The sequence below is a fragment of the Rhipicephalus microplus genome, chromosome 10 (assembly GCF_043290135.1).
Source record: "Rhipicephalus microplus isolate Deutch F79 chromosome 10, USDA_Rmic, whole genome shotgun sequence".
In the NCBI taxonomy this organism is placed as follows: Eukaryota; Metazoa; Arthropoda; class Arachnida; order Ixodida; family Ixodidae; genus Rhipicephalus; species Rhipicephalus microplus.
Window position 1 is genome coordinate 54,006,223 of NC_134709.1, and position 26,594 is coordinate 54,032,816.

General features: G+C 47.7%; 1 long non-coding RNA gene across 1 annotated transcript in view; it reads left to right on the forward strand.

Annotated features, from left to right (window-relative positions):
* The window catches only part of LOC142774391 (uncharacterized), a 100,235-nt gene that overhangs the window by 9,675 nt on the left and 63,966 nt on the right, over window positions 1–26,594 (forward strand). Inside the window, exon 2 of the long non-coding RNA XR_012886373.1 lies at window positions 9,616–9,700. This is a non-coding gene — a long non-coding RNA (uncharacterized LOC142774391). The remainder of the gene's footprint in view (window positions 1–9,615; window positions 9,701–26,594) is intronic.

The following is a 26,594-nucleotide window of genomic DNA, read 5'->3' on the forward strand; positions in this document are numbered from 1 at the left end:
ATCAACACTGGTAATGAGCATACTATTTATAGGCGTCTATATCGTGTGTCGGTGACCGAGCGTCACATTATTCAAAGTGAGGTCGACAAAATGCTCGCCAAAAAAATTATTGAGCCATCCTGCAGTACTTTGATTTTCCTGTCGTGCTGGCCTGAAAAAAAGACGGCGCATGGTGTTTCTGCATAGATTATAGACACCTAGACAAAATTACCGAAAAAGGCGTGTACCCTCTGCCACGCATAGACGATGCCTTTGATTGCCTCTATAAGTCCCACTATTTTTCCTCCGTAGACCTTCGTTCCGGCTGCGGGCAGGTTGAGGTAGATAAAATGAGCCATGAAAAGACGGCATTCATCACCTCCGATCGCCTATATCAGTTCAAGGGCATTCTTTTTGGCCTTTGTAACGTTCCAGCCACCTTCAAAAGAATGATGGACTCCCTGCTCAGAGGATTCAAGCAGTCCATCTGTTTGTGCTACTTGGATGACGTTGTCGTTTTTTCACAAACATTTGAAACTCATATAGAGCACCTCTGAACATATTGGGCATCTTCCGTCGCGCTGCCAGCTAAACTCGTCCAAATGTCATTTCGGACGCCACTAAATCACAGTACTTGGTCATTTAGCCGACGCCAGTGGGGTACAACCAGACCCGGCAAAAATCAGTGCCGTCAAAAACTTTCCTGTACCACGATTTGCGAAGGATGTACGCAGCTTTATCGGACTATGTTCCTACATCCGACGCTTCGTGAAAAACTTCGAGCACGTAGCGAGGTTTCGTACGCAGCTACTCAAGGAAAATGTCCCGTTTTCATGGGGCTCCGAAGAGGCTTCTGCGTTCTTGACTATGATCACTCTTCTCACGACTCCTCCGAATCTGGCACACTTCAACCCTGTTTCCCTAACAGAAATCCGTAGATGCAAGTGGACATCGCGTTGGTACGGTGCTGGCTCAGACACAACGTGGACAGGATTGCGATATTGCATACGCCAGCCGCCGCCTGTCCGCCCCTGAAAGTAATTATTCTATCACAGAGCGTGAATGCTTGGCTCTCGTTCTGGTGGTGGCGATATTTCGGTTTTATCTATACGGACACCAATTTTTGGTGGGTACCAACCACCACACCCTCTCCTGACTGAACACTCTGAAAGATTCATCAGGGTGCCTTTGTCATAAATATGGCCGCCTGCACCATGATGCCGATTGCCTCTCCTGGTACCCTGTAGACAATCCCGAGCACACTGACGCGTCCAGGGAGCCCTTCATTTTGTCATTGTCCGACTTCCTTAGCAATGGCGAAAAACAGAAACTGGATACAGTGCTCATTGACATCATCAGCCATACGGAATGCTCCCCAAATGATGCTTCCGCCCACTACCTTGTTTTTCTAAAGAGTGTCCTATACCATCGCAATTTTCGACCTGGCGGGTATGACCTTCTCATTGTTGTGCCTAAGCATTTATGGAGTGGTGTTCTAACCGAGCTTCATGACGCTCCCACAGCTGGACACCTTGGCGTGTCTCGCACGTACGAGCGCGTATGCCATCGTTTCTTCTGGCCAGACCTTGCTCGCTCAGTACGCCTATACGTGACCACACGTGAGTTAGGCCAATGTCGTAAAACACCGTCGCTGCTACACGCTGGCTATCTTCAACCAATCGACATACCCGGGGAAGCATTTTATCGCCTTGGGTTAGACCTGCTTGGTCCTTTTCCCACATCAACATTGTGGATGCGAAAAATGACTTTAACGGCAACATGCATAGTAGCAACACGAGGTGTGGTACATTGATATTGTTACGGTGCAACATCGACAGGAGCAAGCGTAGCCCTTTGCGAAGAGAACGAAGACGCCTGTGCGTTAGACGCTTGGGTGAGAGGCAAATTAATCATCTTGTTCGGCTGCCGATTATCTGTGGACGCTATATTATAAACCTTGATCTCACCCCATCACATTTGGTGGATGTGCTGGGTAACCGCCTCGCAACGGATCTTCGCAGTGGCCGTCGTTTGAAGGGTCATTCTGCAACGATGACGAAAAATACGGCGTCCTCATCTAATCCTGGTGTTCCTGCGGCTGAAGATGATGCGGTGACTACATCTCCTCCTGCGACCACAACCTTCATGCTCGAACCCCCACGAGATCCTGGCACGTTTAGCGGTTCCAGCGATCCAGATGAAGTGGACGTTGAAGATTGGCTGGCAGAGTACGAACGTGTGAGTACTCGATACCGATGGGGCCCGACTCTGATGCTGGCGAACCTGTTGTTCTATCTTAGATGAGCCGCCAAATAGTGGTATGAGAACCATGAAGCAGAACTTGGGAGTTGGGCAATGTGCAGGGAGAAAATGTTGGACCTGTTCAGGAAGCCTGTTACAAGAATAAAGGCCGTGAACAAAACGCTCGCGTCTAGGGCGCAGACCTCGACGGAGTCGTACGTCTCGTATATAGAAGATGTGTTAGCATTTTGTCACAAAGCCAATGCCGAGATGCTGGAGGCTGACAAGGTTGGACATATTCTTATGGGGATTGCGGACGACGCATTCAAACTCCTCATCTGCTAAAATTATTCTACAGTGGACGCCATTATAAAGGATTGCCAGCGCTTTGGGCTAGCGGAGAACCGGCGCATTGACAGCGTGTTTGCCCGCCTTCCGAATAAAGCTGCAACGTCGTCTTGCGAAGATCGTGCAAGAACACAGCCGCCACGTCCAGTTTCATCAGATCAAATGACCTGAATTGTACGGTGTGAACTTGAAGCCATTACCCCTGTTCCGGCTCACACTGCTGCAAGTGAAACGAAACCACTCACTGCTAACATGGTTCAAGCCATCGTCCGCCAAGAACTCGCCAGCATAGGTATTCCCTCGGTGTGCACTTTGCCCAGCCCACAGCGAGCTCCATGGCGTCCACCCTCGTCCTATCACGAGCAGCAGTTTACGGCTTGATCTCGCAACCTTGCTGCGTGGAGAACCACCGACAACCGACCAATTTGCTTTCATTGCCACCGTATCAGTCATGTCATCTGGTACTGCAATTACCACTGGTCCTCGCCCCCTCGGGCGTCGTCTGAACCTTGCTACCGACAGGACAGCACCCGCTTTGCATCTGCCGCGCAGCCTTCTTCGCCAAACAACTACAGAAGGTTCAACAGCGGATCTCTGTCACCGCATGGTCGTCAGTCGCGTTCGCCTCCAGGACGTCGCCAGTCGTCTCGCTCTCTCACCGAGGACTCGCAGGCCGTCGTCCCGTTCAACCCCGCTCCTGCCTATCCGGAAAACTAAATGGTGGAGCGCCCGGAGGTGACGCTGCTTTATCGACTTCCTCCACAAATCCTCTGTTTACGCTTCCGACGAGACAAAGTTTGTTAGATGTTGACGTCGATGGTGTGGCTATTTCTGCCCTTATAGACACTTGAGCACACATTTCTGTAATGAGCGCTAACCTTCGCCGACGCCTACATCAAGTGCTCACGCCTGCCGCTTCCCGCATACTCCGATTCGCTGCTGGGAGGACTCCTGCCGTTCAAGGGATGTGCACGGCCCGTGTGTCGATTGCCGGTCATCCTACATTAGTTCAGTTTGCCGTCATTGAAATATGTTATCATGACCTAGTACTTCGCTTGGACTTCCTGTCACGTCATTCTGTGCTCATTGATTGTGCCACTGGTGCTCTTCAGCTTGAGCTGCCGCCGCTTGCCAATTTTCCAGCTGACCATTCTCCACGTTTATGCTCTCGTCACCACGTTCGCTTGCCTCCGTAAGCTGCTACATATGTCACTTTGTCGTGCTCACATGAAGTACCCCATGGTGACTACCTCGTCACTCTTAGAGTCGACGTACTGATGGCCCGAGAAGTCACCCTTGCTCACACTGTTGTCTCCATCGCTGATAATACAGTGAGTATACCCCTGCTCAACGTCAGTCTCTTGACTCAAGTTATTTCTCAAGACATGTCTTTGGCCACCCTATCTCTGCTTCACAGCTGCAACCTTACTGGTTTCGACACCGATGCTACATCCCCCTGTCTCAGCCGCAATTACACTCTGCCGGCCGATGACTTTAACAAGATGGTTGCCCCCGATCTCACTCCAGCGCAAGCTGCCGGTCTCCGTCATCTACTAACATCATATTAGAGACATTTTCGACTTTAACCACCGCCCTCTCGGCCAAACAACTGCCGTGACTCACACGATCAACACTGCTGATACCAGCCCTATACGTTGGTGTCCATATCACGTATCTCACAAGGAACGCTGAGCAATTCAGAATGAATTAGACAAAATGGTTACTAAAGACGTCATAGAACCATCATCCAGCCCCTGAGCCTCCGCAGTCGTGCTCGTTTAGAAGAAAGATGGCAGCTGGCGCTTTTGCGTGGACTATCGCCATTTGAACAAAGTCACTCATATAGATGTCTACCCTTTGCCTCGAATTGATGACGCCCTCGATATCCTCCTTGGTGCCCAATACTTCTCTATCAACCTTCGGTTGGGCTATTGGCAAATTTTCGTCGACCCCATGGATCGCGAAAAAACCACTTTCATTACGCCAGTTCAAAGTCATGCCGTTCGGACTATGTAATGCACCGGCAACTTTCGAGCGCATGATGAACTCCCTTCTCCGAGATATAAGTGGTCCATCTGCTTATGTTACTTAGACGATGTCATAGTCTTTTTTTACCTACCTTTGACAGCCATATCACACGTCTGTTGGCCGTTCTGGATGTTTTTCGAAGAGCCGCTCTCCAGCTCAATTCTGCAAAACGCCATTTCGGACGTGGCCAAATCACCATACTCGGCCACCTTGTCTGTGCCGCTGGTGTTCAACCAGATCCCGAAGAGATGCGAGCAGTACAAGAATTTCCTGAACCACGTTCAACCAAGGACGTCCGAAGTTTTGTAGGGCTATGTTCCTATTTTCGCCGTTTTCTCCGCAACTTCGCTGACATCGCTCGACCGCTTACTGATCTCTTAAAGAAAGACATCCCCTTCGCATGGGGCGTAGAGCAAGCGGATGCTTTTACGGCTCTTATCTATCTGCTTACTACGCCACCAATACTGGCCCATTTTGACCCTGCATCACCTACAGAGCTTCGAACCGATGCTAGTGGCCATGGAATTGGAGCAGTCCTCGGCCAACGACAGCACGGGAAGGACCGCGTGATTGCTTACGCTAGTCGTCTTCCTTCACCTGCCGAATGGAAGTTTTTCATCATTGAGGGTGAATGTCTGGCTTTAGTGTGGGCCGTTGCAAAATTCAGGCCTTACCTGTATGGTTGAACTTTTTCCGTTGTTACTGGCCATCACCCTCTCTGTTGGCTCTCATCGCTAAAGGACCCATCTGGATGTCTCGGTCGCTGGGCGCTGCGTCTGCAAGAATACTCGTTTGTGGTCAACTACAAGTCAGGACACCTGCACACAGACACAGACTGTTTGTCATGCCATACGATTGAAACGCCCGACTTGACAGACCTTGAATCAGACCCCTGCGTGCTCTCCATCTACGCTTTGGGTGATTTCTCTACCGAAAAAAGACGTAATCCATCGTTAATCTCCATCATCGAGCGTCTGACATCCGCTCCAACAGATCTTCCCGTTCACCTGTTCGAACTGCACGATAACATTCTGTACCATCGCAGCTGATGGCCCAGAATTACTACTCATACTTCCCCATCACCTGCGTTCCAGCGTTCTCGAACAACTCCACGACGTACCTACAGCCGGTCACCTAGGCGTCTCTCGTACCTACGGTCGTGTGCGATGCCGCTTTTTCTGGCCCGGACTGTATCGTTCTGTGGTTCCCTACGTCACTGCTTGCGACCGCTGCCAACGTCGAAAGCGCCCCTCGGTGCTACCATCCGGCCTTCTACAGCCCATCGACATACCGACGGAACCATTCTTCCGTGCCGGCCTTGACCTGTTGGGCCAGTTTCCTACGTTAACCTCCAGGAATAAATTGGTTGCGGTCGCCCGCCGCAGATTACGCCACACGCTTTGCTATCACTTAAGCACTGCCACCAAACTGTTCCACTGACGTCGCTGACTTTCTCTTGTATGAAGTCATTCTTCATCACGGCGCTCCACGGCAGCTGCTTACTGATCGAGGAAGGTACTTTCTTTCACGTGTTGTGGATGACATTCTCCGCGCCTGCTCCACTGAGCACAAGCTTACCACCGCTTATCATCCACAAAAAAACGGATTGACCGAGTGTCTGAACTGAACGATGACGCAGATGCTGTCAATGTACGTTTCACCAGATCACCATGGCTGGGACAAAGCACTCCCCTTCGTCACCTTTGCGTACAACTCTTCATGGCACGATACAGCTAGTTATTCGCATTTTTATTTGCTATATGACCAACATCTCGCGTTACCATTAGACACGCTCCTTTCGTCGGCTGCCCACTAGTCTACTGAGTACGCCAGCGATGTAGTTTCTCGAGCCCATGTAGCCCGTCAGCTTGCCCATTATCGGCTGCACTTTTCGCAAGAGCGCCAAAAAGACCGTTATGACAGGCGCCACCAAAGCGTGCACTTCCCGCCGGGGTCTTAGGTACTTCTATGGACACCAAACCACCAAGTCGGCTTATCAGAAAAGCTACTACCACACTAACATGGCCCCTACAAAGTGTTACGACCACTCCGTGTCGTGAACTATGATATCACACCCCTAAACAATGCCTCTTCAACCCCCTCACTCCAGACGGACGTTGTCCACAATTGCAGGCTCAAACCGTATCACCACGCTAGTTCGTCGCCACCGTACCAAGCGCCGTGACGGCACTTCTGCCACGGGAGAGGGATGTTACAGTGCACCATCGACAAAAGCAAGCGCAGCACTTTGCGCAGAGGACGAAGACGCCTGTACGTTAGACGCTTGCGCGAGAGGCAACTCAGCCATCTTGTTCGGCTGCCGATTTTCTGTGGAGGCTATACTATCAACCTAGATCTCGCCCCGTCACAATATGAGGCGCTGGCGCACACGACGGTGGCCACTTCATCATAAATTGGCATCAGTGGATGGCGCCTATGTACAACTGACTTGTTGACGTTAACGTGACGTAATGGCTGTAGTAGGAGTACACATTGTAAAGTGGACGAAGCGGCACACGGGTGCGTACACAGTTAGCATGTAGAAAAGAAAGGCATAGATGAAAACAAGAACAGCCAGCTTACTGAACGAGCATTGTCTCTTACGTCTCACGATTGCAATGGCACAGTCAACGAGTCCTGGCTTCCTCGTCTATAGGACCCGCCCACGTGCAGCCATGGTGAGCACAGCTGGAGGACTGCGCTAAGGCTTTTTTAGCGGCTCGAAACCAGTGAACCCGTATAAGTTTATGATGAGGACGCCACCCACGCATCCTCATCAATGCAGCCCGCCACCGTGAGCACTGCGACAACCGCGTAGGTCGCGAACTACGCCCATGGTTTACCGGGTGCCTCACCCGGCAACGGTGCGGAGCTCTTGCAGCTCACGCAGCTATTTTCTTGTGCTCGCCTGCTGCTTTGCCATCGCTGGCTATTGGGCGATACTGGAGTTCGACGGTAATCAAGACAACGTCTTCGGGTGGATTTAGAAGGTCAACTCACTCGGCACTCTCCATGCATGACCAGAAGACTGAGAATGGGGAATAGCGATCGAGCACCTTCACGGTGATGCCAAGGCATGGCATGGCTGCGAAGGCATCCAGCACCCATCCTTGTCGGAATGGTGTGCAAAGTTGACTAGTCTCTTTCACCCACTTTTTGAATTCGGTGACACCCTGCCAGCGAGCAGTCTCTACCTCGCATGGCGTTTACGAACCACACCACTTCGAAGCTGCTGCTTGGGCGTCCACCAACCCACCCTCTGTTGGAAGCCGAGCTCATGGGGGACACTACCTTCAAGGCCCATCGATGCTCTCGAACCCCTAGACAGTTAGTTTCCTTGGCTGCCCTACGATAGATGTAGGATGCAAGCTTTACACTCCGCTTCTCTTCGCAGTCTCTGCACCGGCATCCGACATCACGTCACAGAGAAAGGCAGAGACCACTTCCAGGCAAGAACGGTTCGAGGAGCGGACCGCAGATTCAACTTCGTGGGGACTGATGCAGGTACCAGTTCCTGTCATGCTCGGCACACAAAGTCAAGGCAGAATAGAACCTATGTCTTTCATTGCCGTGCTAACCGAAAAACTGAAGCCGCTTGGGCAGCTTCAAGAATCATCTGAAGAACATTCGGTGGCACTTGATCAAATTTCACTGAGCGAGACAGTAAAGTCTGGCCAGTGCAAAGAAGCTTACGATTCACTAAAACCAATGCCGCTGACGTGCCCTAACAGCGCCCTATTATTAACGTAGAGATTGAAGAAGCAAAAAATGTTTTCTCATCTCATCCAAACTTGCAAACAATTCATTTTTCTGACAAAACACCTGACATTCATACTGTTCATGAATGTTCATTTGTTCTTGATTTTGGTTTTTTCTCACTCCTGCAATAGCCTCCTTGAGGCTGTGGCAGGTAAAAAAATAAAATAAAGAAATGAACATTTCCGCTCCAGTTTGTGAGAACGGTATGGATGTGATCGTATTCCTGAAAGAAGTTGAAGAGAAGAACCGAGAAGCTTTGCAGACACTGACATCTTCTCAGACATCCTCCTCCTAGTATGCCACCTTCGCCATTACCTTGACGTCACAGCTAAGGCCAACCTCCAGAAGCATGTTTTGCAGCCTATACAATCAAAACATTGCGGCGCACAGAACGCCAGGCACGCGACAGCCGGAGACACTGGAGTGACTCATAACGCTCGACCACAGACACGCCTAACCAATTGGCCTGAACATTTGTACTTTCAGACTCCAAAGACCACTAAGGTAGCGTCATATACAATTTCGCAGCGTGGCCGAGTGTAATGTGGGCGAAGCGGCTATAGCGCATGGGCGCGAGCTCAGCTAGCATGAAGAAAAAAAAGGATTAGGATATGAACTGCCAACCTACTGAACAGGTGTTGTCTCTTACTTCTCATCATTAGAATACTTAATGTTTGTAAAATTTGATATCCAGCACTGCAAACCACAAGGGACATTTCACGAACATCAGGGTCTATTTGAAAAGTAGTTCGAAGGTCTAGCGTGGCTCTGTGGTAGGATACCTGATTGTCGTGCAGAATGCTGGGTTTTGATTTCTGTTATACCCTGAAATTTATTCCTTGCATTTGTCGGGTGAATGCTGCCCATATCAGTTTTTTCTTAATGCTAACGCGTTAAAATCACAAACGCCTGTTCTCTTCGTTTCTGGGTAGATATAAACTGTCAAGTGCCTGTGCCACATACCCGCATACCTGTGTCACATACCCACCCACGCTTGTGTGCCACACGTCTGGCGGAAAGTGTTTCACGACGTACGCGACGGGATGTTTGCGTTATTCGTGTCATGACAGCAAGTCATATTCATCCAAGCATCCAATTCATCCAATTTTGGCTTACCCTGAGTTAAGAGGGAGGGATCACGAGAGCACCCAGACTAAGACGGCTAAATAGATAGATAAATAGATACGCAGATAGATGCTGAAAGTGCCTGGAGTACGTAAAAAAATGCTTCGCGCCTAAAACGTTTTTGTGCATTTCCAGTTGCCACTGTGGCAATCCGGATGGTGACACTAAACAGAAGCCTAAAATAAATGACACAAATGATGCTGGTTATTGTAAGCAATTTGTAAGTATTTTGCTCATAACTGTTTATTATATTCCTCGTAAATATCGTATTTTCACTCAAGATGTGGGAAATAAGCAAAAAATTAAAAATTCTTGCTATCGGTACAAAAAGTTCGGAGCTTTTCCTCCTTATTAGAAAATATGTGGCAGCAAAGTTTGGCGTGGCCATATATACCTGACCTATCAGCCATCTTTAAGTCTATCCCATCGCACAACACTCCTTCCTTCTTTCCTGCTCACCGAAAAGTGACCTTTGACGACGTGCTTACATAAAAAAAAAACAGTACACGTGACTCTTTTTGGATGGTTTCGACTTGCCACGTATATGACTCTCTTTAGAGAGACAGGGTGACTTTATAGGGGTGTCGGAGTTGGTGCGCTCTAAGAGAGTCCCCTGAACCTCTTAAGAAGGGTGAAAGAACTCTAGTGCGAAGGATCACACTACCACTTCGTGGGAAGTCAGGCCACTCCTGCCATTTACACTCTTACGTGGGTCAAGCGAGTCTACGGCTATATTAGGCTACTCAATAGACCCATGCTCCACTTTGCGTGACTACTGGTGGAAATAGGGAAGTATTCTTGCAAGTGACTGAAATAATACTCACCGTTGTGCACAGCAACTGCAACAAAAATTGTTGTTCAAAATTATTGCTGGTTTATTAACAATCGTTTAAAACAAGATTTCCAGCTGATTAATAAAAAGCTCGATAAGGTGGTCTGCAAATTCCAATGAGGTTATTCTGATTTATATGCTTCTATAAGTGTAGCCAAGCAAAATATGTGTGGTGTACATAGTGTCAAGTCACACGAAGTAAACCGCACATATCACATTTACGTTTCCATGTTTGTTGCTTATGATTATGAATAAATCTAAGTTGCGATGGCTGGAGGAACCAAACTTGTGGCTTGCCATGTTGTCGCTCTTTTTCAGCGCGAGGAGCCATCAAAAAAAGGAACCTGAAATAAAAAACGTGATGCCAAGACGAGAAACAGAATCGTAGAGTTGGGAAAACCTAGACAAAAAAGTCAGAGCATATCCACGGAGAGAATGATGATGAGTGGGGCGAAGCACTGGAGGGTTTCATTGCTAAACCGTGAACCCTCCGCAAATATCGCCCACTGCATCATCAAAGACGTGACAAACAGTGTACAAATTTATACGAGAAATTTTATTTTTCGTAAGTAGTAGCTAAACATCGCTTCCATTCCCCCTTCATTATAACTGCTTTATGGTGGGTTAATTGATGGATCGGTGATGGGCCGTATATGTTTGCAACGACAAGGTAATGGGCAGTTTGCAAATGTGGAACTATAGGTGGCCACGTACAAACAAGGGATGTACACAGTGACACAATCTATGTTTCTTTAACGCACACCTGGATACAAGTACATGAACATCTTGCATTTCATCTTGGCTACTTCTCAACAGTATTTGCTTTATGGTCGGTGAAGTGGTAGATTAGTGATGGGGCGTAGTGGAATGTTTGCAAGGACGAAGTAGTGGGCAGTTTACAAAGGTAGAACTATAGGCGTTCACGTACATGCATACAAGGGATGGACAGACCCACGCCTTCAAGAGCTTCACCCCTCATAAGTTAATTACAAACCATAAAGCTGGTACACAACAAAACAACAAAAGCAAAACACTTTATACAATTAACCAACCCATGCGGATGAAGCAAGGCGTAATGCCAGTAATGAATACTGAAAATATGGATTTTCGAAACCTTCTGCAAGTAACCCCCCCTCTCAGAATAAAACATCCTGGCTCTGGGTTTGCAATAGGCATTGGCTTGCACGTATAAAGGAACTTTTTGATAAATCCCTTCAATGTTTTTTCAGAATAATGCCCCGGCATATTTTGAGAAACAAGCCCATCCTCTGGCAGTCAGGGGCCCTTAGTGAATGATTATTGACGACGGGAGTTAGAAACGTAACCTGTCCTTAAACACTCGGTTGAGCACATGCGAGTACGAGCGCTCAAACGACTCCAACGCATGTTGACGCCGTCTACGTTAACATCAATAAGCAATGGCTCATGCTAGAGCTACCACACATAGCTCCCACAGTCACGAATACTCACTCCATTCTGTTGTAATGTCGAACGCCATCGCAGATGTAAGCGAAGCATGAAAACAGCAAACAAAGAGAAAACATCGCACTGTGGCGGCCGCAACGACGCGGGCCGTTGGAAGTCATGAGCTTTTCCCATTACCGGCGTGGCATGTTCTAAGCATTTTGAACAGGTACCGCGTACGTGCTCGCAGTATCGAACTGAACTTACACCACAAGCTACCGTCTTTAAGCCAGAAAAGGCAATTTTATGCAGTGTGTCTCGGTGCACAGGCCTTTGTTTTAACGTTTCAACCCGCGAAAGCACGCTGCTCATTAGGCTGAAACGCATGACGAGGTTGGGCTACGACGTAGCCTAATTTCGTCATAGTATCCATTTGACTCTCATGGGATCAGGTATTGGGCAATAGAGAATGATGATGAATTACCTTTTGATTTTATTATGATGACTGCCTTGCACAGTATATGACGCGCTAAAATGACTGGATTTCACTGTGACCCTGACAGGAGACCAGCAAGATAGTACTTTAAAGACAGCATGTCAAAGTTTCTCGAGGTAGTAAGAACAAACGAATGTGTTCTTTTATGGTTAGAAACGGTAGAAGTCCTTCTGACAATGAAATAATTTTAGGACGTGAAGTGCTTAGTTATGCTAGACGGCCGTATTTATTTTTTGTTATGCATCTTGTGTATTGTAATATATTTATCCTAGCACCCTGCGTATAAGGTTTAACCTGGAATGAAAAAAAAACCGTGTCCAGGCGGCTGAATTCTGCAAGAGGGTTGCATAGCGGTGAGCGCTGGATCAAACCTGTAGCGTGTCGACAGCAAGGGCCATGGCCGTGGACGGCGCACACTAAAATGATGAAGAAGTCATCGAAAGTCTCCCATCGCTGGCATGAAGAAGCCCGTATTACTGCTTGCTGTAGCTAGCGTTGTCAAACGCAGGTGTTCGTGTGCGGCCGTGGGAAGGAGCTCATTGATAGGTGGCTCATAAGAGTGATCGTTGAAAAGAAGGAGAACCACGTGACTCGCGCAGCTTTTGTCGCGTCTGCCGCGACGCTACAAACTTATTATAAGCAACCATTACTGCCACCACTGGCTTGACAGCCACGAGTCGATTTCACAGCTGACGATGTAGTAACAAGCTTGCTGGTGACTGATTAGTTTTTGCACGTGGCGCGTTGCGATAAGCAAGAAAAACTTTTGTAGTCTCTGATGTAATGTGTCATTTCCAGTAGGTATACGAAGAGCGCTTTTAAGTGTCTGAATAAGCCCCGCCATGGTTGTCTAGTGGCTAAGGTACTCGGCTGCTGACCCGCAGGTCACAGGATTGAATCTTAGCTGTGGCAGCTGCATTTTTGATAGAGGCGAATATGCTTTAGGCCCACGTACTCACATTTGGTGCACGTTAAAGAACCCCAGGTGATCAAAGTTTCCGGAGCCCTTCACTACGGCGTCTCTCATAATCATATGGTGGTTTTGGAACGGTAAACCTCGCATATCACTAAGTGCCTGAACAAAACGCTCTGCGAGCCCAATTTGAGCTGGGAAGGTGCAATGCTGTAAGAACGTGAGGACAGTTCATTTTTTTTTTCACAAAATCTTAAACTTTTCTGAGATGAACTGCAGGCAGTTACCAGTGACAATGGTTTCAGGGAAACGAAACCGAGAAAACAGTTCTCTCAATCTGTCAACTGAAACGCCTGGTGAAATCGCGCGCATAACAAACACTTCCAGCCACTTGTAGTGCGCGTCCACGACTACAAGAAACATTGAGAGCAAAAAGAACCAGCAATACCTACTGTACGCGCTGCCAAGGTGCTGTTAGGGTGAAGGGACACCGTGGTGAAGGGGCGCTTCGCATGGTTTGTCACGTCGTTGTCGGCACGATAACTCGCATTCCGAACTTGATGCAGCTTTGGTGAACTGTGAGCTCATTGAGTCTGTCCAAAAAAAGCCTTCAAACGCTTTCATTCAAAGGCGATGGCCACCCCGCAACAACAAAATCCACCCCTTTACAAAGCAAGGGGTCCCAAGCTGTTGTCCACGCAATTTATTGTCTTAAAATTGGCATCTATTGCAACCGCAATGAGTTGGAGGTTTTCTCTCGTTCTTTTGTTTTATCCTCCACAACTGATAGCGAGAGGCACGAGCAGAATTTGGCTGCAGCTTTCCACTTGATTGCATGAAGTGTTGGGAAGAAAAGGACGAGCCACCATGCCCATGGCGAAGCCCACCCATCCACATACTCTATTCCGAACAATGATCTAATCGCCCGATGATGATAACGTCGCTCTATTTCTCTTCTTCCAACACATTTTTCTTTATGTCTTGAGGCTGAGCCAATAACCTTCTGTGTGACAATATCGCAATCGATAAAGCATTGGCTAGGTGTTTCCGCCATAGGCGAAGAGAGCATTTCTGCTTGCAACTTTGTTCTGATCCTTTGCCTTATCTTTTCCAAGTGAGCCTGCCAAGCCTTTAGCACATCCTAAATTTTATATTTTTATTGATTTTCGCCAGAATAATCTTACGCACATAAACATCGGCTTCCTCCATTTCGGCTTTAAAGTGACCGCTATCTACCATGTCTTCTGTTTAACAATTCATTTGAAGCTTGAACTTGTCGGTCAAAACGTGGTGAATATTCCGCAACTCAGTTATTTGGGGGCGTTCTAGATGCAGTAGACTTTTGATGCTGGCGATGGCTTCCATGACGGTCTTTCGTACTTGACTACGCCTTTCGGTTAGAGCGTCCATGACCCGGCCGAGTGTCGGGAAACGCAGAAAATCACTGGCCGGCCATGTACCGAGGCGAAGTAGGCATCTCCGTCCTACCCATCACAAGTCATTGCATGATGAAGCTCCGGGCATCGTCGACATGTGACGCTCCACGGTCTGGGTCACGGGCAGGGTTAGGCCTCGCACATATGCTTCAACCAACGGCGGCTCCATAAAAGTCCTCGAGGCTGCGACTGCGGTCGAAACTCATGAAGGCCGCTCCGTCTCACCTCAATAGGTCTTTCCTCCCGGGTTTCACGGCACCAAAATGTTGTGAAGGACGAGCCACCATGCTCATGGTGAAGTCCACCCGTCCACATCTTCTTTATTCCGAACAGTTATTAAATTCCCTAATGATGATAACGTCGCTCCTCGTCTTTACACAATTTGTAACATGAAGAAGAGAGAATAGTGGTGAGCTCATAATGTGACAGCCCAACGCTGTAAACATGCTACTGCAAATGTCAGAATGCTGGTTGTGGAGGCCAAGGTTGTCTGAAGCGGTTTATGGTCGGTCCCTAACGTGAACGAACGAAAATGTAGAGATGGAACTTCTTAACACCAAGCATTATTGAAAGAGCCTCTTTTTCAAACTGGCTGTATTTTTTCGGCATCGGTCAACATAGACAATGCGAAAGCTACTGGCTTCGTGCTGCCATCATCCAAAACACAAGAACCGCGCCTAAGCCATACTGTGATGCATCGCATGATAGGTTCAATAGTTTGCAAGAGTAATAGTGCGCCAAAATTGTTTCGCTACTATAGCTAGGTAAGGAAGGAACTTGCCATAGAAATTGATGACTCCCAGGAACGATTGCAGCTGCTGCCTGTCTTCAGAGGCTGACGCCTTAAGAAGTGCGTCTATATTCTCCGTCATTGCCGAAATGCCTTGCGCGGTGATCCTGTGACCAATGTAGCAAAGCGCTTGTGCTGGAAAAACAAACATTTATCCCTTTTGACGTGGACATCTATTTCAATAAGTCGTTTTAACACAGCTTGTAGATACACGAAATGTTCTTCGCTCTCTGTACCAGTCAACAAGATCTCGTCTAGGTAGCATCGAATCCCGCATAAACCTTTCAGCATAATGTCTATTATTATTTGAATAATTACGAGTGCAGATGAAATTCCAAACGAAAGTTGATGAACAAAAAAACTATCCTTTCTGCGTATTTAACGTGGTGTATTGTTTCGACGACTGGCATAACCACTTGCTGATAGGCCTGATTGAGACAATCTTTCAGAAATGCTTTCCTTCCGACAAAGCTGCGAACAGGTCTTCCACCTTCTACAATAGGTAGTGGCCCACATCAGCGCACGCGGTAACGGTCGTCTTTTGGTCACAGCAAATCCGTATGCTGCCGTCTTGCTTGATTACCGTTACTACCGGCGTATCGTATTCCAACGTCTTAACTGACGATATAATCCCTAGTTTCTCCATTTTAGCCAACTTAGCGGCAAACGCTTTTTGCAATGCAAATGGAACATTTTTGGCTTTCAGGAATATCGGCTTCATAAAAAAAGCTACGCACGCTCTTCCGTTATCGTGCTATTTTTTTCAGTGCCCGGGCGAACGCTCTCTTCAGGCCGTCGAGCGGGCGCTCCGCCTCCGCTCGTCGCTGCCGCATGATGGCGCTGCGCAAGTAGACTATGGGATGCGGTCCCTGAACGGCCGCGTTTATTAGGAAGCTTGCAAATTCGTGTTTCATGCGAGTTAATTTGTAGTTGTGCTTCTTGACGGCTTTTGCGGATGCAGGGAGGATGAAAAGTAACACGAATATAGTGGCGCGCTGTTTTCACCGGGCTCTGTCAGGCCGTGCTACCAGTTCGTTATACGAGTTCAAGTTTTACAGCATTCGCGTTCCATTTTGTCTTTCGAGCAATTTTATCCTCATAATTTGCGTGCCTGAGTATATAATACTGTTGTGCACCACTCTGCATATCTGACGGGAAGAAATCAGGTTGTCTTTTTTCATTTCTTATTAGCTACAAAAAAAAAAAAGCTCACCAGTCCCTTTACGGCTTCACCCGAGACGATTGAAAGGCAAGAACAATCCTCGTTTTCTTCCGATTCAATGTACCGAATGGTTTCTACTTCCCTCCGGGTTATGTCTGCGCCCAACGTGATTTGCTTATTGCCTCAAGGATTGGAGACAGAGCTAGCTTTCTGCCCCTCAGCTGGTTATGCACTGCCCTCATGACCAGCCGTATTTCATCCAAGCGAAGATGTTATATGATGCCGTCAAGATATGTGACCGTCCGATACGTCACAAACAATCAAGATATGGGACGTCATACGTGGACGTTTTCACCTAATTATTATTTCTTGCATAACTCGTGTTCACGCCACCGACGCGAGAAAACGCCGGGTGGCACCGGCGATAAATTTTAGCTTTTTATGAGGCATTTAAAGCTATCGCCTCATTACACTGTATGGCTGTACCTCTGTGAAACCGCCGCTTCCGCTGGTGTTTGGGGGAGCGTGCTTGTTGTAACCTGGCAGAAGAATATGTCTCCTAATAAATATTCATACTACAGTCTAATTTGTGGTTGTACTTTACAACCCGACTATATTATAGAATATAAGTAGTGGTGGCTGAAGAAAACACCCTTCACGTTTGGCAACTTGGCAAATTGGTATCACTAAATGGGAGTAACAGCATCCGAACAGTCAACAAGTGAGTCTATTTGTAGCAACGCTGCTTCGCAATCATTGCCGTGTGCAACGATAACATTACGCTCTGAATCTGAATGTGAGCCCATGGGAACCACACAGCCATTCAGCCTCTACTCTGCTCGCTACCGAATGAAGAAGCCAGAGAAAAGAAAAAAAAACAGAGATGAGCAGCCGGATATTAAGAGTACAACAATGCGTCCATGAGTACACAGTCAAGCTCAACCGCCTGACCACAAGGCTCCTTTTTCATGCCTGTCACCTTGGTTCAAGTTGAGAGTCAGCATTAGACTTGAGACTTCAACAGCGTTTGTTCAAAACATTGGCCATGATCGCAGAAATTGCGCCGGATATGGAGCTGAAAGTTTTTGTTTATTTCATTATGATTTTATTGTTTACGCTCTAAAATGATGAAGTCACCTGCCATTGTTCCTCGTTTTCTGACACTTGCCTTTTCTCAGTGGCAACACATGTAATGCTTTGCGAATGGAACGGATGGTAACCTATATTTCCGGAAGCGGTCTAGTGGCGTTTTGTGCTATTTAGTGCATGAACTCCAGGCTTGCGCATAATGTGTTACGCCACTAGAGAGTAGCAAGCGTCGAGGAACATTAGGCACCCAAGCTTTTGTATTAGCTCCTGGCAAAGGTTTCTCTCTAAAATCGACTTTCAGTTAGTCAATAAAGCAACTCTCAATCAAGTGAATGCCACGGGGACGAAACGATCTTCCACGGATCACTGGCATGAGCTATCTGGTATCGGCCTAGCAGACGACGCGCAAGTGCGTCGATCAAGTATTCGCGAATGACACATGCCTTTGAAATGAGCTGGGTGTCCAGAACAATAAGTGCTTCACGATTATCGTTTTCAAGTTTCCATTACACCCTTAACAATGCGAATGCAGCCGAAAACCGTGCCGTATAGCAGCTTTGAATGCAGCCGCGGCATTCGTTTGCGCAAGAGATGACTCGACGGCATCTCTACTCCAATTGTGACGTCTGGCGGCGAAATGTTGCACCTGCTCCGACGGCCGCTTCCCATTGAACTCCACTCCTTCGCCCGGGCACTGAAAAAATAGACGAGGCGCTGGCCTAACTCGTATTTGAAAAGGCGTTGGTACTTCGCCAACAATGCGTCGAGCCTCTGTTTCGAGATGCTATCGTTTGTGTCTGATCTTGAAGTGTTATTCAGGTTCCACATTTTCGTCCAGTCCAGTTGGACGGCATGAAGCCATCCCGCACCAGCATAGGAGGTTTCTTGTGGTCCACGACATTGACCACAAGGAACGTAGACCTCAAGGGACCACCTATACTGACACCACCTATTTTATACGCGCCAAATGTTCGCCATAGAGCACATTGACCGAGGCCAACCTCGGGGGTCGTACCAGTGCTGTGTATGTACGAAGGTTTACTGTAGTGGGCTCCAGTGCAGCTGAAGGAAAGAGCTGACAGAACGGCAGTCGTTGACATGGCATAAACCGCCGCTACCGTGTTTAGCTCCGTGTTGACCAAGACGCCATCGATAGTCATCTGTACGGTGACTAGGTTGAGCTTAGCCGTGGACACGCGTTTAGACTGAGTGTCGATGCTTTCCGTGGCACAACCTTCAGCATATTAACATTCATTTTCTTTGGTGCTTCATAGACAAACTCTTCCGACCAGTTCGGCAAGCTCTCTGTATGTTCTTTTTTTTTGTCGCAGCTGAAACAGGTTGCGTCCATTTGTGGGCACGCTTCACCCTTGTGTTTTGGCGAACCACAGCGAAAACAGCTTCTACTTGTTTTCGGGGGCACAGCTTGTACCTTGTGAAAATCGATGATTCAGAAGTCACCGCCACGTGCCTCGGCGGTAATCTTTTTAGTCGCTTCCATTGCCAGAGCCAGCTCCACCACTTTTCAGAACGTTAGCTTACTATCTTCCGTAAAAAGCACTTGCCAAATGTCTTCTCGTAGCAGGTCACACACAAAGCAGTCCCAAAAAGGACTCATCCAGCGTACTTCCAGGCTCTCACGTTTGCGACAGTTTAGGAAGCTACATGACAAGCTAATATAAGGACTCGCCCTAATTCCTTTTGACACCTTCGGTGAAACTTCGCCCGCTCTCCGATAACGGATGGTTTCGGGGTCAGGTGGTTGCTCAAAACTTTCTTGAGGACTTCAAAATAAATTATAGAAGGCAGTTCCAGAGTTGTTAAGTACTTAAACAGCCAGTACGTCTTGGGACGAATGATACTACGAAACGTGTGCTGAGCAAGATGCACCTTGTGTGCACCTTGTCGCCGTCGGGTATGTGGTGGACAGTCAGGAATGACGTAAGGTGCTTTTCGTACGTAGCCCAGTCTCTGGCGTACTCGTCGAAAGGTTACAGCGGTCCCGGTCACCATGCCAGCCAGATGCGGCTGATCTCTCCACTCACTACCGTTCCCCCCAGTCATTTTCTGCTCTCTCCAATTTCCTAGCCTTCGCGTGTGCTTTGCGGTCATGAAGAAGAGAGGCTACCATGTAATGCTTCATGACGGAAATCATGTGAAGTAATTTTATTCAGTTGTGTATTCAGCGTATTGTATTATTAAGCGTATTGTATTCCTAATGATCCCAATGTTGGTGGTCACGCTGGCTCTGTAAAATATGTGGTGTTTGAGATAGCGTGTCACCGTTCATGGCGCTATGCGGGCAACCAATGGGGAAACCTCACTGCAAGAAGAAAAAGAAGAAAAAGGTGTTTAATGAATAGAAGGAGGGGAGGTTGGCCTTGAAAGCGGGTTTGTGGCCTGCTACTCCACACTGGGGTAAGGGGAAAAGGGAAAGAAAGAGGAGAGTATGATGAGGGGTGATTGTGGTATAGCACAATGAGTCACTGCTCGCAATGTCTCGTTCGGTGCAGTACACGCACAAAAGTCTCTACATTATCATATTCTCTAAAGACGGGAATCTGAACATGTCTTGCTTAGAAATGCGAGCAGGTCCTTTAAACTGCGTTGAGTGTGATCCACACGTTCCCAAGCACCCAAAAGTTTCTCTTCCAAAAAGGGTCGGTAGTCTAGGTCACATTCAGACTTTTAAGAAATTGTGACCTGTCACTGCAAAGCTGCTGGATAACCAGCGCCGTGATGCATCGGTGGCATTTCTTCGGGAAACACGTTTATCGAATCTTCGGGGAAAAGCGCTCGAAAGCACGTGTGACGCGAGCAGCGCGGCATCACGACCACTCCCTGAATCAAGGCGGACCGACGGCTCGCGTTGAGAAGCACGTGTTTGCACTAAAATTGAAAGAAATAAACGAGGCGCTGTCCGAGTCTCGCTGCAAAGGACGTACCCACTACCTCGGCCTCTTCCATGATAAAAGTCATCGGCTTTCCACACTGCCAAAAAGACGGTCTTCTTCACCGAGTCAAAATCGGAAACACTTGCCTTCCAAATTGAAGAACGATGGCTTTAGCCTCATTTTCGTCGCCAGTTATTGTGTCAGTGTCGGTTCATGCGAAAGGAGCAGACAAGTTTCTTGGAAGCGAGTGACGTATATTGCCACATGTTCATCTTTCCGTGGCCCGGTCCAGATAAGCACCGGGTGAGATGCTGTGATACGTGATTGAAACGTGGGGTTTAACGTCCCAAAAGCACCATATGATTATGAGAGACGCCTCAATCAAATCAAGCATCTACGTTGGCCAGATGGGACGTTGCGTTCTCGAGATTGTAAGTGCAGGCGAATGTTCGATGATTGCGCAGTTTCTTACCAGCACAAGATTGAGGAAACGCGTCTGATGATTTAGACATGCCATGCCGATAATAGTAGTAGCGCACGCGTGAGCCAACCGTCGATTATTTTGCATAAAGATGAAATTAAATACCTCAAGAGTTATTTTTCACGTAGTCCCCTCGTATACCAGACAGCAGCACCAGAGTACCATCAAGTTAATTTTAGTAAACTTTATGCTATGTATAAGGTTTCGTGTGTTTGGTTTTATCAAAAGAGATCCAATAAATATTCGCCAATAAATATTTTGACAGGTTGGATCTATTCGATAAACTCTTTTTTCGAAGGCCAATGTTGTTACGTATGTGTTGCTACCAGTGTGAACTAGAGGACACTTCTAGATATAGAAGAGGTTGAAGTGTCTCGGGCTCTGTTGGCAATAGTTTTAGCGCTGCGAAAGCTACCTTTGAATGCCGATAACGCGATCATAATCACGGATTCCCTGTCAGTATGTACGTCGATTACGGCGTCAACAAAATCGATGGCCTTAAAGACACTCCTTATGCTAGTCCCTCCTCCGCTGCAGCTACTGAAATTAGCATGGGTACCTGGTCATTGTGGCTTAGAAGTAAATGAAATCGCCGACTCTCCAGCACGAGCCGCTTTGGAAGGGCCAGTACTATCAGTCCTTCCCGAAGTTGCCACTATAACCACGACAAGATACAGAAAACTTGTGCTTCGTACAGACGCTTTAGAAGCAATAATGTCAACACCAGAATTTGCTGACTTAAGATTTCCATGGAAAATTCATTGGTGTCCTACAAGACAGTTGGAAACCATAATAACCAGACTTCTATGTCGTGTCCCCCCGTTAAATTTCTATTCGCATAGGGCTGGTCTGGCGATATCACCGTTATGCCACTTTTGATCAGAATCAGAAATAACAGAGCACTATTTTTTATCATGTCGCTGATACAAATTGCTCAGGAAAACACTCTTAGTCCTCCCATTCACTAACCTGGGGCTGAACTTCACAATAGAAAATATACTTTCCTTCGGTGCTTCCGATCTGGGCTTCACCCGCGAAAACGTTTCCTATGCAGTTTGCAAGTACCTTAATGAAAGTAAAAGAATTAAGCTTGTAATTGCGTGATTAATATTCATGCAAAAATATTCCTACATACACAGGAGCTTTATTTAACCATGCTGATTCCTATTCAAGGTAATGAATGATTGTCTGATCTGAACAAGTGAAAAACAACTATTGCACTCCTTTCATTCTGCCTAGGGTGTCTTTCCTTTTTTCTTTCTTTTTTTCCGGTAGGTGGTTTCGATATTGAATAAAAAAAATGTTACTGAATTACGTCATTGATTCTTGGCCGGCCCCCCTGAGTGGGTGCGAGCCATGGCTGTGGAATCATCATCATCATCATCATCGTCATCATCAGAACCGATCGTGTCGTACTTGCCTACGGCGTCTGCGACTGCAAATTTTCCTCGACACGTATCATTTTGGTGGAGGTGCTGGGTACGTCACTACGGAAGTCGGAGCTGGATCGCCGCAGCGGACGTCACATTGATTCCGCTGCTAAGGCTAACGACACTGTACTAGTCGCTCAGGCACCAGTGCAGTACGTCATGCCTACGCTACGTGACCCGGGAGTCTTCACCGGCACTGGCAAGGTCGACGTCGATGAGTGGCTGTCGACGTACCAGCGCATCGCCAACAGTTACAGGTGGGACCCAACACTTACGCTGGCGAGTGAGTGAGAATTTATTAGAAGGCAGAGAGGTCGCCCTGAGCTAGTTCGCTCTAGCCTGCTACTCTACACAGGGGATAAGGAAAAGAGGAAAGAAAGAGGGATGAAGGGTGATGATGGGGACAAGAAGAGGTGGTGCGTATGTACAGTAGCCACTTAGTATAGTACCCTACAGTCTAGTTTCTAGTCCAGTGCTTTTTATAAAGTCTAGAACAGCCTTTGTAGCAGTTTTTGACACTGTTTGGTCGTTCATTGCTGACAATATGTGGCTTTCACTTAATGGTGTTCGTCCAATGCTTGCCAACGTTGCAGTTAGCATTTCTCTTTGTGCCACGTATAATGCACAGTCACAAAATATGTGAGCTATCGTTTCGCGCTCTTGGCAGCGTTCACAATTTGGGCTGTCCACACGGCCGATTAGGTGGGTGTAGTGACGAGTGAAGGCGACGTCCAGGCGAATTCGGTGCAGTATTTTAGCATGTCTTCGGCTGATTTTATCTGGAAGACGAAAAGTCATACTGGGGTCTGTTTCCCGCAGGCGCTTGTTCCGGTGATCTGGTAGCAACCAGTAAGTGGCAGCGCATTCGCGCATGAGTGATCTCAACAATGTGTTGACGTCACCTCGCGAGTAGGGTACTTTGACGTACATAGGAGCGTTGTATATTGCCGCTCTTGTTTCGCTATCGGTTGTTTCGTTGCCAACTAGGCCGCAGTGTCCAGGAATCCATTGGAGTGTAATCAAGTGGCCGCCCCTGTGTGTTAGGTCAAATGCTTGGACGATTCCTAACGTTAACTCGTAAAATTGGCCTCTTCTTAAGCAAGAATGGATAGCTTGAAGCGCTGATTTTGAATCAGACAGAATCGTCCATTTACGCGCTGCTTGGTCGTTCACAAATTTTATGGCTTCTTGTATAGCAACAAGTTCTGCAGCTGTCGAAGATGACCTATGATCTAATTTGTACTGTCGGGAAATACCGAGTTGAGGGATCACGAAGGCTGCAGCTGAGGCGGATGAAGTTACGGATCCATCGGTGTAAATGTGCACAGAGTCGCTGTATCGGTCATCTAAATGTGCCAAGGTGAGTTGCTTGAGGGCAATATAAGAAACATGCGACTTATACGAAATTCCACGAATGTTAAGGCACACCAGCAGTTTAGTCAATGTCCATGGAGGCACTGCAGGGATTACGGCAGGTGCAAAGCCTGACGGGATCATGTGTCTATGCGTATCGAGGCATCGCGAATAGGTACAGCCTGGTCGGTCCACTTGTAGCGAAGATAACGGGTGCTGTGCATGTCGGGTCAGCAGACGAAGGTGCACTCGAAGAGGCTCACAGGACGTGTAAACCTGTATAGGGTAGGTGCGTGACTCCTCTATAGTGCCAGAGGTAGATGTGCACCGTGGCAGGCCGAGGCATATTCTCAGTGCTCGTGCCTGAAGGCTCTCTAAAGTACGAAGGCACGTTGCCCGCATGCTGGAAAGCACAGGTGAGCTGTACCTTATATAGCCCACAAACAATGCCTTGTATAACTGCAGAAGACTTTTCTCCGAAGGGCCCCATCTCAGTCCTGCTATAACACGAAGAACATGCACAAAACTGATTAGTTTGTTTCTCAGCACAGTCACATGCTTTGACCAGGACAGGTTGCGATCAATGACGACCCCTAAATAGCGGTGGTGCTTAACCACGGGAATTACTGCTCCGTGAGCGAAGATTGGGTACCGCGACATTGATTTCTTCGTAAATGCCAATGCAGCACATTTTGCTATTGAAAGTTCCAGGCCCTGAGGACGTAAGTACTTAGATGTTATTGATGTGCCTTGTTGTAGCCTTGCTCGCAGTTGTGGTCGCGTTGCTCCAGTTGCCCATATGCATATGTCGTCCGCATACGCACTGATTCTGACAACGTCGGGAAGCTCAGCTTCAAGGCCAATGAGTGTTATGTTAAAAAGCATGGGGCTCAGGACGGCGCCTTGCGGAACTCCACGGCTTACGAGGTGCCTGGCCGTGTCACCGTCGGATGTCGACATAAAAATGGTACGTCCTTTGAGATAGCTCCCTATCCATGCGTGTAGTCGGCCACCTACGCCGATGTCTTCAAGTGCGTCAATAATGGCCTCATGGTAGACGCTATGGTACGCACCCTTTATATCTAAGAAAATGGCCCCTACCAATCTCCGACGTTGTCTTTCCTTTTCAACAGAAGAAACTAGATCTACAACACCATCTATAGATGATCGACCTCTACGGAAGCTATTTATAAAATCTGGTAAGCTGACATTATTTTCCAGCAGCCATTCCAATCTTGCCAGCACCATGCGTTCCATCACCTTACCGATGCTACTGGCTAGGGCAATGGGTCTATAAGAAGACAACTCGTGTGAACACTTGCCTGGTTTCAGTAAGGCCACTATGCGGCTGCACTTCCAACTCTCTGGTACTGTCGCTGTTTCCCACGTAGAGTTGTAGAACGACAAGGGAGCCTGCCTTGCTTCCTGGCTGAGGTGATATAGAGCCGAATAAGTAATTCCGTCAGGCCCTGGTGCGGACGACCGTCGGGACGAAGAAATCGCAGCGTCGAGTTCGTGCATTGTGAATGGCAAGTCGAGGCGATCGTCGCTGGATGGCGGTGAGGCTAAATACGAAGGTGATATCAATGAGGAGGACATACCTACGAGTAAGTGGCAGTAATATTCTGCAACCTCTACTTCAGGTCGACCTTGCTTTAGAGCCAAAGATCAGAAAGGGAACAACTGTTGAGTGGGTGTCTGAAGGCTTCGGACAGTTTGCCATATTCCAGACAGGGGTTTTCTGGGATCAAGAGAGCTACAAAATACCCTCCACCGTTGCCTATCGAGCTTATCGAGGTGTCGCAATACACGTCGTTGTGCTGGGCGTGCTGTAGATAGGTCAGCTGGTGATTTCGTCCTCCTGTATTTTCTCTCTGCCCGGCGACGAATTACACGAAGGTATTCATATTGTGCGTCAAGTTGTGATCTTGGTAGCGACACATTCACAAGTTTCGTATGCGTTGTCAAGGCTGATGCAATTAGGCTTTCTATTTCAGATATAGATTGAATGTTCGCGCAATGAGCATTTACAGAAGCTTGGAATCCTGGCTGTCTACGCTTTTCACAGGCCGGGGAGACGAACGATGGAAACCTTTAAGCTGTATATATGTAGGGAGATGGTCACTTCTATGTGTTTCAACGTCTACAAACCAACAGGCGGTAGGCAAGAGACTTCTGCTCACAAAACATACGTCTAGACAGCTGCTGTACGATGCGCCACGGAGGTAAGTAGGTGAGCCATCGTTAATGGACATAAGGCCTTGATTGAGCACAAAATCGGCAATGTCCCTGCCGCGGGTGTTCATTGAGGCAGAACCCCACATGGGATGATGTGCATTAAAATCCCCAACTAATACATGTGGTCCAGGGCAAGCTTGGAGAACAGACAAGAGATGGGGACAGTCCACGTGGCTTCTAGGAAGATTGTATCCACCAATGATTGATACTGAACGTCGCTTGTGCTTTATAGATAGGCTAATATAGTCGTTAGAAGCATGAGGAGCCACGGCATGTCTCACGTACGTTAAATCTTGACGTACGCATATAATTACTTTGCTCGCATTTCGATCATCACGTGACCACAAAGTGACGTATCCGGAAATACGAAACGACGACATCATATTCGGCTCACATATTACAACCAACGGAAATTTGTATTTAAACATCCGTTGTCGAAAGTCAGATAATCGGCTTCGCAAACCCCGTGCGTTCCACTGCATTATGGCAGAGGTGCGCACACGTTGATCGAAGAAATTCACCATATTGTTTACGGAAGGGTCAGCAGTAGCGGTTCCAGCACGTTGAGGATCTGCACTGCTGTTTTCGCTCCTGGT